The sequence below is a fragment of the Cnephaeus nilssonii genome, assembly GCF_951640355.1.
Source record: "Cnephaeus nilssonii genome assembly, chromosome: 8".
NCBI classification, from domain to species: Eukaryota; Metazoa; Chordata; class Mammalia; order Chiroptera; family Vespertilionidae; genus Cnephaeus; species Cnephaeus nilssonii.
The window spans coordinates 101,940,056-101,951,614 of record NC_137079.1 but is presented as its reverse complement, the minus strand read 5'-3'; positions in this window follow the sequence as shown (position 1 = coordinate 101,951,614).

Below are 11,559 nucleotides of genomic sequence, written 5' to 3'. Positions count from 1 at the left end.
GAACCACGAGGAGAGGGGGGCATCCTGGACCATGAATGGTCAGATGGAATGCTCATCCCTTCCTGCGCCTCGAACCTTACCAAATGTAAGGTTCGAGACGCAGGAAACGAAGTCAGAGACACAGACAAGTTAAAAGAGCAAGTTTATTCCACACTAACAAGCAAGATTCATTACAAAAGAGGGTAGAAAAACCAGGATTAGAGGAGAAGGAGGACCCAGCCGGGCTGTCTCGCAAAGGGAGAACAGCAACATGTGCAGAGGTGAACACACCTTTTGAGGGGAGGAATGGAATGGGTGGGGCCCAGGGAGGAACGGGAAGGGGTGGGGCCCAGGGCACTTGGCACGCGCTGAATGGTGGTTCAATGTCTCGGGAATGTCCCGGCCGCAGATGCAGATTATGTCATATTCCGCCCACCAGTTGGGGGAAGGGAGAATCTATCATGTAGGAGATTTTCTTCTCACTCAGCCACAAAAGTCTCTGGTTTGCAGAGCCATACATTTAGGAGACTTTCATTCCTAGTCCTGAAACCCAGGGCTGGGAGGCCAGCCATGGGGCTGCAACCTCTGGTTCCTCAGAAGAGATCTCTGCTTCTGATGTATCACTTTCAAATTCCACTAGAATGTGTGGAACCAGCCCCTTGTATGTCCACATGTTTCTACCAGTGTTAACTTGGCTCTTTATATTCTTTAAAGGACTTCTATTCAGCTAGATTTCAGGTGGTTCTCAATTATGGTTGTTCTGTGGTTTAGTTGCAATGTGGTTTTTGTTTGTTTGTTTGTTTAGTTAAAGTTTTGATGTGATTGTGGGAGGAGATGAGCACAACATTTACCTATGCTACTATTTTGACTGAAATCCCCAGTCCTCAGTTTGCTAATATTTTGTTGAGGATTTTTGCATCTATGTGCATCAGGTATATTGGTTTATAATTTTCTTTCTTATTAGTATCTTTATCTGGTTTTGGAATTAAGATAATGCTGGCCTGCATAATTTACAATTGCTAAGATCTGGAAACAGCCCAAGTGCCCATCAGTAGATGAGTGAATAAAAAAGCTGAGGTGAGGTACATTTGTACCATGGAATACTGCAGGGGCCAGATGCGGCAGGGGCCAGATATGACGGGGATCTCCCTTTTCTGCGACCAGCATGGAAAGAGAGATGAACGAACCAGTTCTAAGTGGAGGCGGCCAGGGATTGAGAAATAAAAGAAAGAAAGAAAGCAAGACACAGAAATAGATTTAAAAGCTGGGAGCCAGGCGGGATACCACGCTCTCTGATGGAGAGGCAGCGATAACAATTAGCCCACGCAGCACATTTATTTTTATACCCCCAAATACCAGGAAGTATCACCAAAACTTAGGATCAGAGGAGCTTATTTGTATTCTTAAGTAGGCCAGAGCATTCCTAGTGCTTGACTGGATTTACGTATCTAGACCCGCCCCTGCCAACACCTGGGCTGATATGAAGGCCAAGCTGATTACACTCTCCGCCATCTTGGGGAAATGTGTATCCAAGATGCGGCTCTGCCTGTCATCTCAGACTCAGCTGACAACAATTTAAAGAAATGCCCATGTGCCTTCCTAGGCGGTCCTCTACATCTCACCCTTTTTTTGTTTTTAAGCTATTATAATAAAAGTAAAATTTAAACATTAAGAATAAGGCTCTAAATTAAAACAATTGCAAACAATGCCAATGCAAAAACTAAACTACATACATGTTATCATTTTAAAACTTGAACGTCAAGAGCAAAACTCTGGCTATTAAATAACAAAACAATGCTAATGCAAAACAACAAGAGAGAAATCAAAACTATAGACATTTTAACATTTTTTTGCTACTAAATGAAAGAAAGTCTCTTTTGCTGCGGGTGTATATTTACTCAGAGTCCTTGGACTTGGCTGCGCAAGACTTTGCAGAAAACTGGCAGCTAGCATGAGCAGGAACATTGTTGAAGAAGTAGCTTCCACTTCTTGCTTTTACACAATCTGCTGTGCTTCAGTCGTTAACTTCTTCAGATGACTCCATGTTGGCACCTCAGTCCCTTGCATAGCTTTCAGTTTTCTTCTTCTTCCGCTTCTTTGCTGTCATGGGGCAGCTCTCAATCCTTTTGAGTGAAGGGACACAGGAGCTTCTCTGGTCCATTGCAGTGATGGACGTAACGCTCTGGACCCAAACTGGCTGCATTGCTCCTTCTGGAAAGATATAAAACACAACCTCTTCCCCACATTATTACTGAATCTGATAAAACTTTTGTCTGGTTTGTGCTTCCTTCCACCTAGCTAACTCAGTGGAGGCTATTGTACAGGAGGCCTGATGCCTTTCACCTGCTGTAAGATCATCTGCATCACAATTCAAAATTTTTAAAATATAAAGAGCATGACTGAGTTTGTTTTGAGGTGACACATAACATTCATCTCCCCCTTTTTGTTTTAGTAATTGATTTTAATAGTACGATTGGCTCTTTCCACTATTGAGTGATATCCATTTTACCAGATTTGATTAGGTTTAAGTCTTCAGGGATTTACCCCTAAAGTTGGCACAGGGAGGCAGATAACACACTGAGGACATTGCTTCCAATGAAACATGAAAATTGTTGTTCTCAAATAACATTTTAAGGCTGTAAAAATAAATGAAAAACTTCCTCTGAATTAGTGTGCCCTATAGTAGCTGTTTTAATAATTTTTGCCATACTTACCACATAAGTACTATCACTATAGGTTAATGGGCTCTGTAGAAAAATCTTTTAAGGCATAAATAAGAGCTTGCATTTCTACTGAAATATAAGGGGTTTGAAGGATCTTTGCTCCCCTGCTGTAGTAGATCCAGCCTTTCCAGAACTGGATCCATCTGTAAAAGTGGTTAATGCCTGACGTATAACATCTCTTTTAATGTGGCAGTTAATACTATTCCCTGTGTTAGAAATAAGGCAAGCCCCCCAAGTCAGGGGTCCTGGAAGAGCACAAAACATCAAACATTTACTTCTATGCAGAAGGGTGTGCACACATGGTCTGGAAGCGTGTGCACACCAACCTTCTTTGCCCTTCGTCCTGGACAACCTGCAACAATGCACAGCTGCTGACTGCTAGCATGGCAAGGCGTTTTTACCATCCTTATTTCTGGACTGTTTTTCCTCTGTTCTTTGTGGGCCACTGCTTATTCTGTGGCTGGAACAGTCCTATCAGGTCCTCTCTGGGATCCGTTGTTGTAGGAATCCATATGGGCTTTTCTGGAAATATAAACATATTCTCAACCAAAGGTTAATAAAGAAATCTTTTCCATAAATTAGACTTGGGATCCTTTTGATTTTTGTCCAAATGATTTTCTTTTGGCTTATTTTGACACCATAAGATTTTATGGGTGTCTTCTTATCAGCATTATAAATGAAAATTAATTTTTAATTAAATTTTAAAGCAATTAAGGCTTGATATAATTTACTTACAGGATATTTCTTACGGGATATTATTCTACTATCCTTCTTTTTTGATTTTATTATTATGAGGCTTTTGTAAAAAAAATTTAATGCAGTCTTGATAACCTTTTATTTTTAACTTTTGCACAGAAATATGACTGCTTTGGATTCATAGCATGTTAAGCAATTTTACTATGAGATGAACCATCAATAAAAATTTTTGTTAATATTTCAGGAACAGTTTTTTGTCCAGTACAATTAAGATTTTATGAATATTCACTTATTTCAATTAGCCATTTAAGTTAGTCTAAAATAAGGTTAATTTATTTATTAACTTTATTTTATTAGTCCTAGGTTATGGACAGTAAATGACATTAATTTTCTGCTATTAATCTTTGAGTAAATCTATATAAAATTTTTCAGGGAGGCAAAAACACAAATTATTTACTTTAGTTTAAGAGGCCAAATATATAGGCTTTCAATTACAATCCTTACAACATTTGAAGGAAATCTGTTTATTTCCTTCCAGAATAATTTTCAGGCTACAGAGTCTTATTTTAGAATCTTTGTCTTTCTTTTTACAACACGCAACCTGTAGGGCTGCAGTTTGGAGGTCAAGCCTACAGCCGAGTAGCTAGCTATATTACAAGCACTTTATGGTAAGGCTGACTACTAATTTACTTTCAGATTTAACATTTTAACAACAATCTTAGTTTACACTGTAAATATTAATGAAAGAGAATTTAAAATTTTAAAATTTCTCCTTTTTATTAAAATCATAATTATATTTTTAGAGTATCCTCTTAGGCTTATTTGCATATACAGAGGGATTATGGGAAGGCTTCAGTAGCTTTCTTAGAAAACTTATTTAAATTGCTTACAAAGACATTGGCTTATTCAAAGGAAGGGGGTTGGCCTTTGTTATTTCAAGATGGCGAGCAGCAAGCCATGGGAGCAGCAAGCCATGTGGCCAACATGGCAGCTGTCTAATCTGTTCTTTTAAGACAGTCAAATCACATTGCAGACAAACAAAACTCTCACTAGCTGTTTCTGGTCTTTATTAGAATTGTTCATAAAATTATTGGCTTTTCATTTAGCTGAAAACCTTGATTATAATTTAATAAGCTAATTTATTTAAGCAATTAAAGTAGGTATCTTCATTTAAAAAGCAAAGCAAATTTACGTCTGAATTCACAAGTCGAAAATGTTGCCCCGCCTCTAGCTTAATTAAGAATGCAGGCGGCTGTAAATGGTGGCTTCTAATCTGTTCTTAGATTTTACTTGGATTCAATTATTTAAACATTGGCTTCTCATGTAACTTAATTTATATGAGACCTTGATTATATTTTAAAAGCTAATTTATAAAGTAACTTAAGTAGGTATCTTTAATTAAAAAGCAAAGAAACTTATAGGTCTGATACTTATTGGTCTGATCTAAAAGCACAAACACTGTCCCACCCCCAGCCCATTCAAAATGCAGGATGCTTTGGGGCTTTTGTCTTTCTAGAAATTCTACTGCTGTTGAAAAATTTGGCTATATTTAAGAAATATATTGATTTTTGCCCTTCTTAGAGGTGAAAACCTTCATAAAATTTAATATATGTATATAAGTAAAATATATTGATTAATTTTTATTTGATAAAGCTTTCCATGCGATTTCAAGTATTATTCGGTTTAATTAAAAAACATTTCTTTTAAGAGAGAACGGACTGTTGAAAAACATTTCAGGGCCCATGAAATTTCCAAAAGCTACTCTCAAAACCTTGAAATACACTTGGAAAGATCAAATATATATATATCTGTGTGTGTGTGTGATTTAAAGATTATATACTTAAATTATCTTAAAGAATATCAATTAAATTTAAACTGGATTACAGAATTAATCCTCTTTTTGAAATCAGACCAACAAGTAACATATTTTGAATTCCTAATTACCAGAGAAAACACAGTATTTTATTTTCTCAAAAACAGGTTATACTTTAGGCATTTAATTACCACATTTATATAATTTCTTCCAATTCAATTTGCACTTTAAACTTTCAGAGCTTGCAAGTCAAATATTTAGCAGTTCTTAGATTAATAACACTTTTATATTCTTAAGAATAAATTTCTAAAACACAAGACATAATCAAATAGATTCAATTCTTTCCACTAGATTTTTCATGAGGCAAATTTAGATTAATATTTTAGCATTTTTCATTTCAAAATATCTAGATATTTAATAACTTTTATTATTTATATAATTAAGCAAACTTAAAATTTTTAAGCCACCAAACCTACTTTTCTTAAATATGGCAAAACAGGTTTGGTTTATTCAAATGTAAATAACCACATTCTTTCTTAAAGATGGCTGCTGGTGGAAACTGGCCTACCTGTATGCTGGGGGAAGGGCGACTACCCCTTCCTCCATTAACAAAAGGAGCAAATCAAATACTTAGCATTTCTCAAATCAATAATACTTTTACATTTTTAAGGATACATTTCAAATAAAATATAAGGCATATTCAATTAATAGATTAACTTCTATTATCTAGACTTCATACTAGACATACTCAGATCAACATTTCAGTATTCTATCATTTCAATATATTTAGATCATTTGAATTTATCATTTGAGGCCTGGCACAGCTGCTAACTTTTAAAATAATTTTTCTGCTGGGGAAGTCAAGAAACAAACCCATAGCTATTCACATGTAAACTTGCTATCTACTTCCTGCTGGTTACTTGCCTCGGGGCAGGAAATTTCAAAAGAGCCACCTTTATTTTTCTTTAGAGATTGCCTTGGGAAGCCAGCCTGTATTTTTTCCCAGTTCATATCCGCCATCTTTAAGGCTAAAAACAGTCTCGGGTTTGTATTCTGTACACAGCAAAGAGTTAAGCTCAGCTCAAAAACGCTTATAAAAAATGTCCAAATACTGGACCGTTGTATGCATCGTGTTTTTAAACTTGCTTTTCCCTTTACATGTGCACAGAAATCCCCAATGCATTTATCAATTTGTAAAAGTTTTAAGTCACTAGCCGGAAAAAAACATAGCGAAGATGAGGCCTTTTAAAATGGCTTTCTCGGGGAGTGGCATCCATATTGGATCACCACATGTCTCCCTTACCCCACCTCATTCTTTCTTAGGGGGAAGATTCAGTAATGGTCTGGCATCTACTGTTTTTATTTTATTTATTTTTTCAATTTTTATTTATTTTTATATTTTAAGGAAAGAAAAAGACTTTTTAAGATAAAGAATTATTGGCAGTGGCTGAGAAATTCCTTTACTCTTCTCTACTTGGTTACAAGTAGTTTTAGCATCCAACAAAATGAAATATGAAGTCACTTTCAGCCAAGCGCCTGCATCCAGCCATAATGGCTGGGCAGCTGCGAGCAATACCTTTCTTATCCCACTCACAGTGATGCTTGACTCTCTTTTCCTCAAACTCTAGCTCCAGCTCATAATTACGAGATAAATCTTTATCAGGTGGGCTTTTGGCTGCGGTCGCAGGAATGACACGTGGAGGCAGAGGAGGTGCAGATGGTATTCTTAGAGATTTGCACCCTTCCACTGCAGGCTGTAAGGCCATGGCTGCACCCCACTTAGACATTCTTAAACTCTCCTGTACTGAATCAAGAATTAAAGTAGGAATAGGAATTTTCTCTGGACCTTCTGCTGAGTATCAGTCACACAACTGCTTTTGACCTTTTCCCACGTTTCATCAACAAAACTTAAGAAAGAAATCAAGAATTTGACTACGCTTAACAGAGCATCTTTAAGCTTTGAGCATAGTTTTAAGCACAAGGATTACCCATATTTTACAATCAGCTAATTCAATACACAACAATACACTCCTCTCCTTACCTTACACTTCCTTAAATCTGTGGCACGCGCAATTCTTGGAGTGATCCCTTGCCACCACGTTGGGCGCCAGATGCGGGGGCCAGATGCGGCAGGGGCCAGATATGACGGGGATCTCCCTTTTCTGCGTCCAGCACGGAAAGAGAGATGAACGAACCGGTTCTAAGTGGAGGCGGCCAGGGATTGAGAAATAAAAGAAAGAAAGAAAGCAAGACACAGAAATAGATTTAAAAGCTGGGAGCCAGGCGGGATACCACGCTCTCTGATGGAGAGGCAGCGATAACAATTAGCCCACGCAGCACATTTATTTTTATACCCCCAAATACCAGGAAGTATCACCAAAACTTAGGATCAGAGGAGCTTATTTGTATTCTTAAGTAGGCCAGAGCATTCCTAGTGCTTGACTGGATTTACGTATCTAGACCCGCCCCTGCCAACACCTGGGCTGATATGAAGGCCAAGCTGATTACACTCTCCACCATCTTGGGGAAATGTGTATCCAAGATGTGGCTCTGCCAGTCGCCTCGGACTCAGCTGACAACAATTTAAAGAAATGCCCATGTGCCTTCCCAGGCGGCTCTCTACAGAATACTATGCAACAGTAAAAAAAAAAAAAAGAAGTATCTCTTACCCTTAGAGACAGCATGGAAGGAGCAGGAGAGTATAATGCTAAATGAAATAAGAGAAAGACAAATATCACATGATCTCACTCATATGTGGAATCAAAGTAACAAAGTAAACTGATGAACTGAGTGGATCCAGAGACATGGAAGCATTGGAATACTGTGCAGAATCTTGCAGGGAAGGTGGAGGAGGGTGATTGGGAACTAATCAACTAAGAATCTTGTATGCATATATGCATGACCCATGGTAACAGACAATGGAGCTGTGAGGGCCTGGGCAGGAGGTGGGACAAGGTGGAAGGAGTCAATGGGGGTGGAGGGTAGGGGACATATGTAATACTTTCAACAATAAAAACTTATTAAAAAAAGATAATGCTGGACTTATAAAATGAGATTGGGAATATTCCCTTCTCCTGAGGTCTCTGGAATAATTTGAGAGTCATAGCTGTTAGTTCATTAAATATTTGGCAAATTTTACCTGTGAAAATTTACCTGTGAAGCCATCTGTCTAGGATATATATATTATTACTGCTCTGATTTTGTTGGTTGTAATCCATTTGTTCAGATTTTGTTTCTTCTTAATGCAGATGTAGAAGATTGTGTTTTTAGGAATTTATCCATTTCTTCTATATTGTCCAATTCATTGGCATATGATTTTTGTAGTGTTTTCTTATAATCCTTTGTATATCTGTGGAAACAGTTGTTATTCTTCTTTCATTTCTAATTTTATTTACTTGGATCTTCTCTCTCTCTCTCTCTCTCACTTAAAAAATTCTTTGTTATTTGCCGAGACCGGTTTGGCTCAGTGGATAGAGCGTTGGTCTGCGGACTGGAAGGTCCCAGGTTCGATTCCGGTCAAGGGCATGTACATTGGTTGCGGGCACATCCCGGTGGGGGGTGTGCAGGAGGCAGCTGGTCGGTGTTTCTCTCTCATCGATGTTTCTAGCTCTCTGTCCCTCTCCCTTCCTCTCTGTGAAAAATCAATAAAATATATTAAAAAAAATTCTTTGTTATTTAAAGTATTACATATAGTATTACATATGTCTCCTTTTTACCCCATTGAATTTTCCCCAGTCACCCCTACCCCCAGCACATGCCCTCAACCCACTAGTATCTGTGTCCATTGGTTATGCTTATATGCATGCATACAAGTCCTTTGGTTGATATCTTACCCTCTCCACCCTTCCCTCCCTTCCCTCTGAAATTTGAAGGTGTATTTGATGCTTCTATGTCTCTATTTTTGTTCTTCAGTTAATGTAGTTCATTACATTCCACAAATGAGTGAGATCGTGTGATATTTATGTTTTTCTCACTGACTTATTTCACTTAGCATAATGCTCTCCATGTCCATTTGTACTGTTGCGAATGGTAAGAGTCCTTTCTTTTTTTACAGCAGCCTAATATTCCATTGTGTAGATGTACCACAATTTTCTAATTCACTCATCTGCTGATGGGCACTTAGCATGTTTCCAAATCTTAGCTATTGTAAATTGTGTTGCTATGAACATAGGGATGCATATATCCTTTCTGATTGGTGTTTCTGATTTCTTAGGATATATTCCTAGAAGTGGAATTACAGAGTCAAATGGCAGTTTCATTTTTAATTTTTTGAGGAAATGCCATACTGTTTTTTACAGTGGCTGTATCAGTTTGCATTCCCACTAGCAGTGCACGAGGTTTCCTTTTTCTCCTAATCCTTACCAGCACTGGTCTTTGACAATTTGATGATGATAGCCTTTCTGACAGGTGTGAAATGGTATGTCATTATCATTTTGGTTTGCATCTCTCGGATGATTAGTGAATTTGAGCATGTTTTCATATGTCTCTTGGCCTTCTATATGCCCACTTTCCAAAAGTGTCTATTTGAGATCTTTGTCCATTTTTTTAATTGGATTTCTTATCTTCATTTTGTTAAGATGTATGGATCCCCTATAAATTTTGGAGATTAGGTCCTTATCGGATATAACATTTGCAAATATATTCTCCCATGCAGTGGGCTTTCTTGCTGTTTTGTTGATGTTTTTGTTTTTTTTGTTTTTTTGCTGTGCAGCACCTTTTTATTTTGATGTAGTCCCATTTGTTTATTTTCTTCTCAGTTTCCATTGCCTTAGGAGCTGTATTGGTAAAATATTGCTATGACATATATCTGATATTTTGCTGCCTTTGGAATCCTCTAGTATTTTTATGGTTTCCCATCTTATGTTTAAGTCCTTTATCCATCGTCAGTTTATTTTTGAGTATGGTGTAAGTTAATGGTCTAGTTTCATTTTTTTGTATGTATCTGTCCAATTTTCCCAACACCATTTATTAAAAAGACTGTCTTGATTCCATTGTATGCTCTTGCCATGTTTGACAAGTATTGATTGAGCATAATGGCTTGGGTCAATTACTGGGTTCTCTATTCTGTTCCACTGGTCTATATGTCTGTTCTTGTGCCAGTACCAGGCAGTGTTGTGAACAGTGGCTTTGTAATATAGGTTGATATCTGGTATTGTGATCCCTCCAACTTTGTTCTTCTTTCTCTAGATTGCTGCGGCTATTCAGGGTCTTTTTTTAAATTCCATATGAATTTTTGGAGAGTTTGTTCTAGGTCTGTGAAATATGCCATTGGTGTTTTAATGGGGAGTGCATTGAATCTTTATAGATTGCTTTAGGTATTGTGGACATTTTAATGGTGTTAATTCTACCTATCCATGAACATGGTATGTTCTTCCATCTGTTTATGTCTTTCTCTATCTTTTTTTTTCAGTGTCCTGTAGTTTTCTAAGTACAGGTCTTTTACCTCAGTTAAATTTAATCCTAGGTATCTTAATTTTTGTGTGTGTGTGTGAAATGGTAAATGGGATTGTTTTATTGTTTCTATGTGAGTTTATTATTCTATATAATGAGAGAGGAATATGCTGATTATCCGTTACGCCTTGAGGCATAACAACCAACCTCATAATGACCAGATCACGGATCTGCAGGAGGGTGGGGCAGTGAACTACAAGCGGGTGGCGAAAAGCTACAGGAGGAAGCAGGGCAGCAAGCTATGAAGGGGAGTGGAGGGTGAAGGGTGGGGGGAGCCCCAGGAGCATGGGCAGTGGGCCGAGAGCTCCAGGAGGGTGGGGCAGCGAGCTAGGAGCAGCAGAGAGCTACCAGTGGCAGTGGGCAGGTAGCCAGCTGAGGCAAGGCGCAGCAAGCTACTCATGCATGGATTTTTGCGCAGGGCTATTAGTTGGTGTATAAAAAAGCCCTAGATTTCTGGTTGTTAATTTTGTATCCAGCTACATTGCCAAATTTATTTATTAAATCTAATTCTTTTCTGATGGAATCTTTAGGTTTTTTTTATGTACAATATCATGTCCTCTGTTAATAATGACAATTTTACTTCTTCTTTTCCAATTTGGATGCCTTTTATTTCTTCTTTTTGTCTGATCGCTATGGCTAGCACTTCCAGCACTATGTCTCACAGGAGTGGTGAGAGTGGGCATCCCTGTCTTGTTCCCATTCTTAGGTAAAATGATTTTAATTTTTGCCCATTGACTTTGATGTTGGAGGTAGGTTTTTCATATAAGGCTTTTATTCTGTTGAGGTATAATCCCTCTATTCCCACTTTGCTGAGAGTTTTTGTCAAGAAAGGGTGTTGGATTTTGTCAAATGCTTTTTCTGCATCAATTTACATGATTATGTGGTTTTAAATCTCTC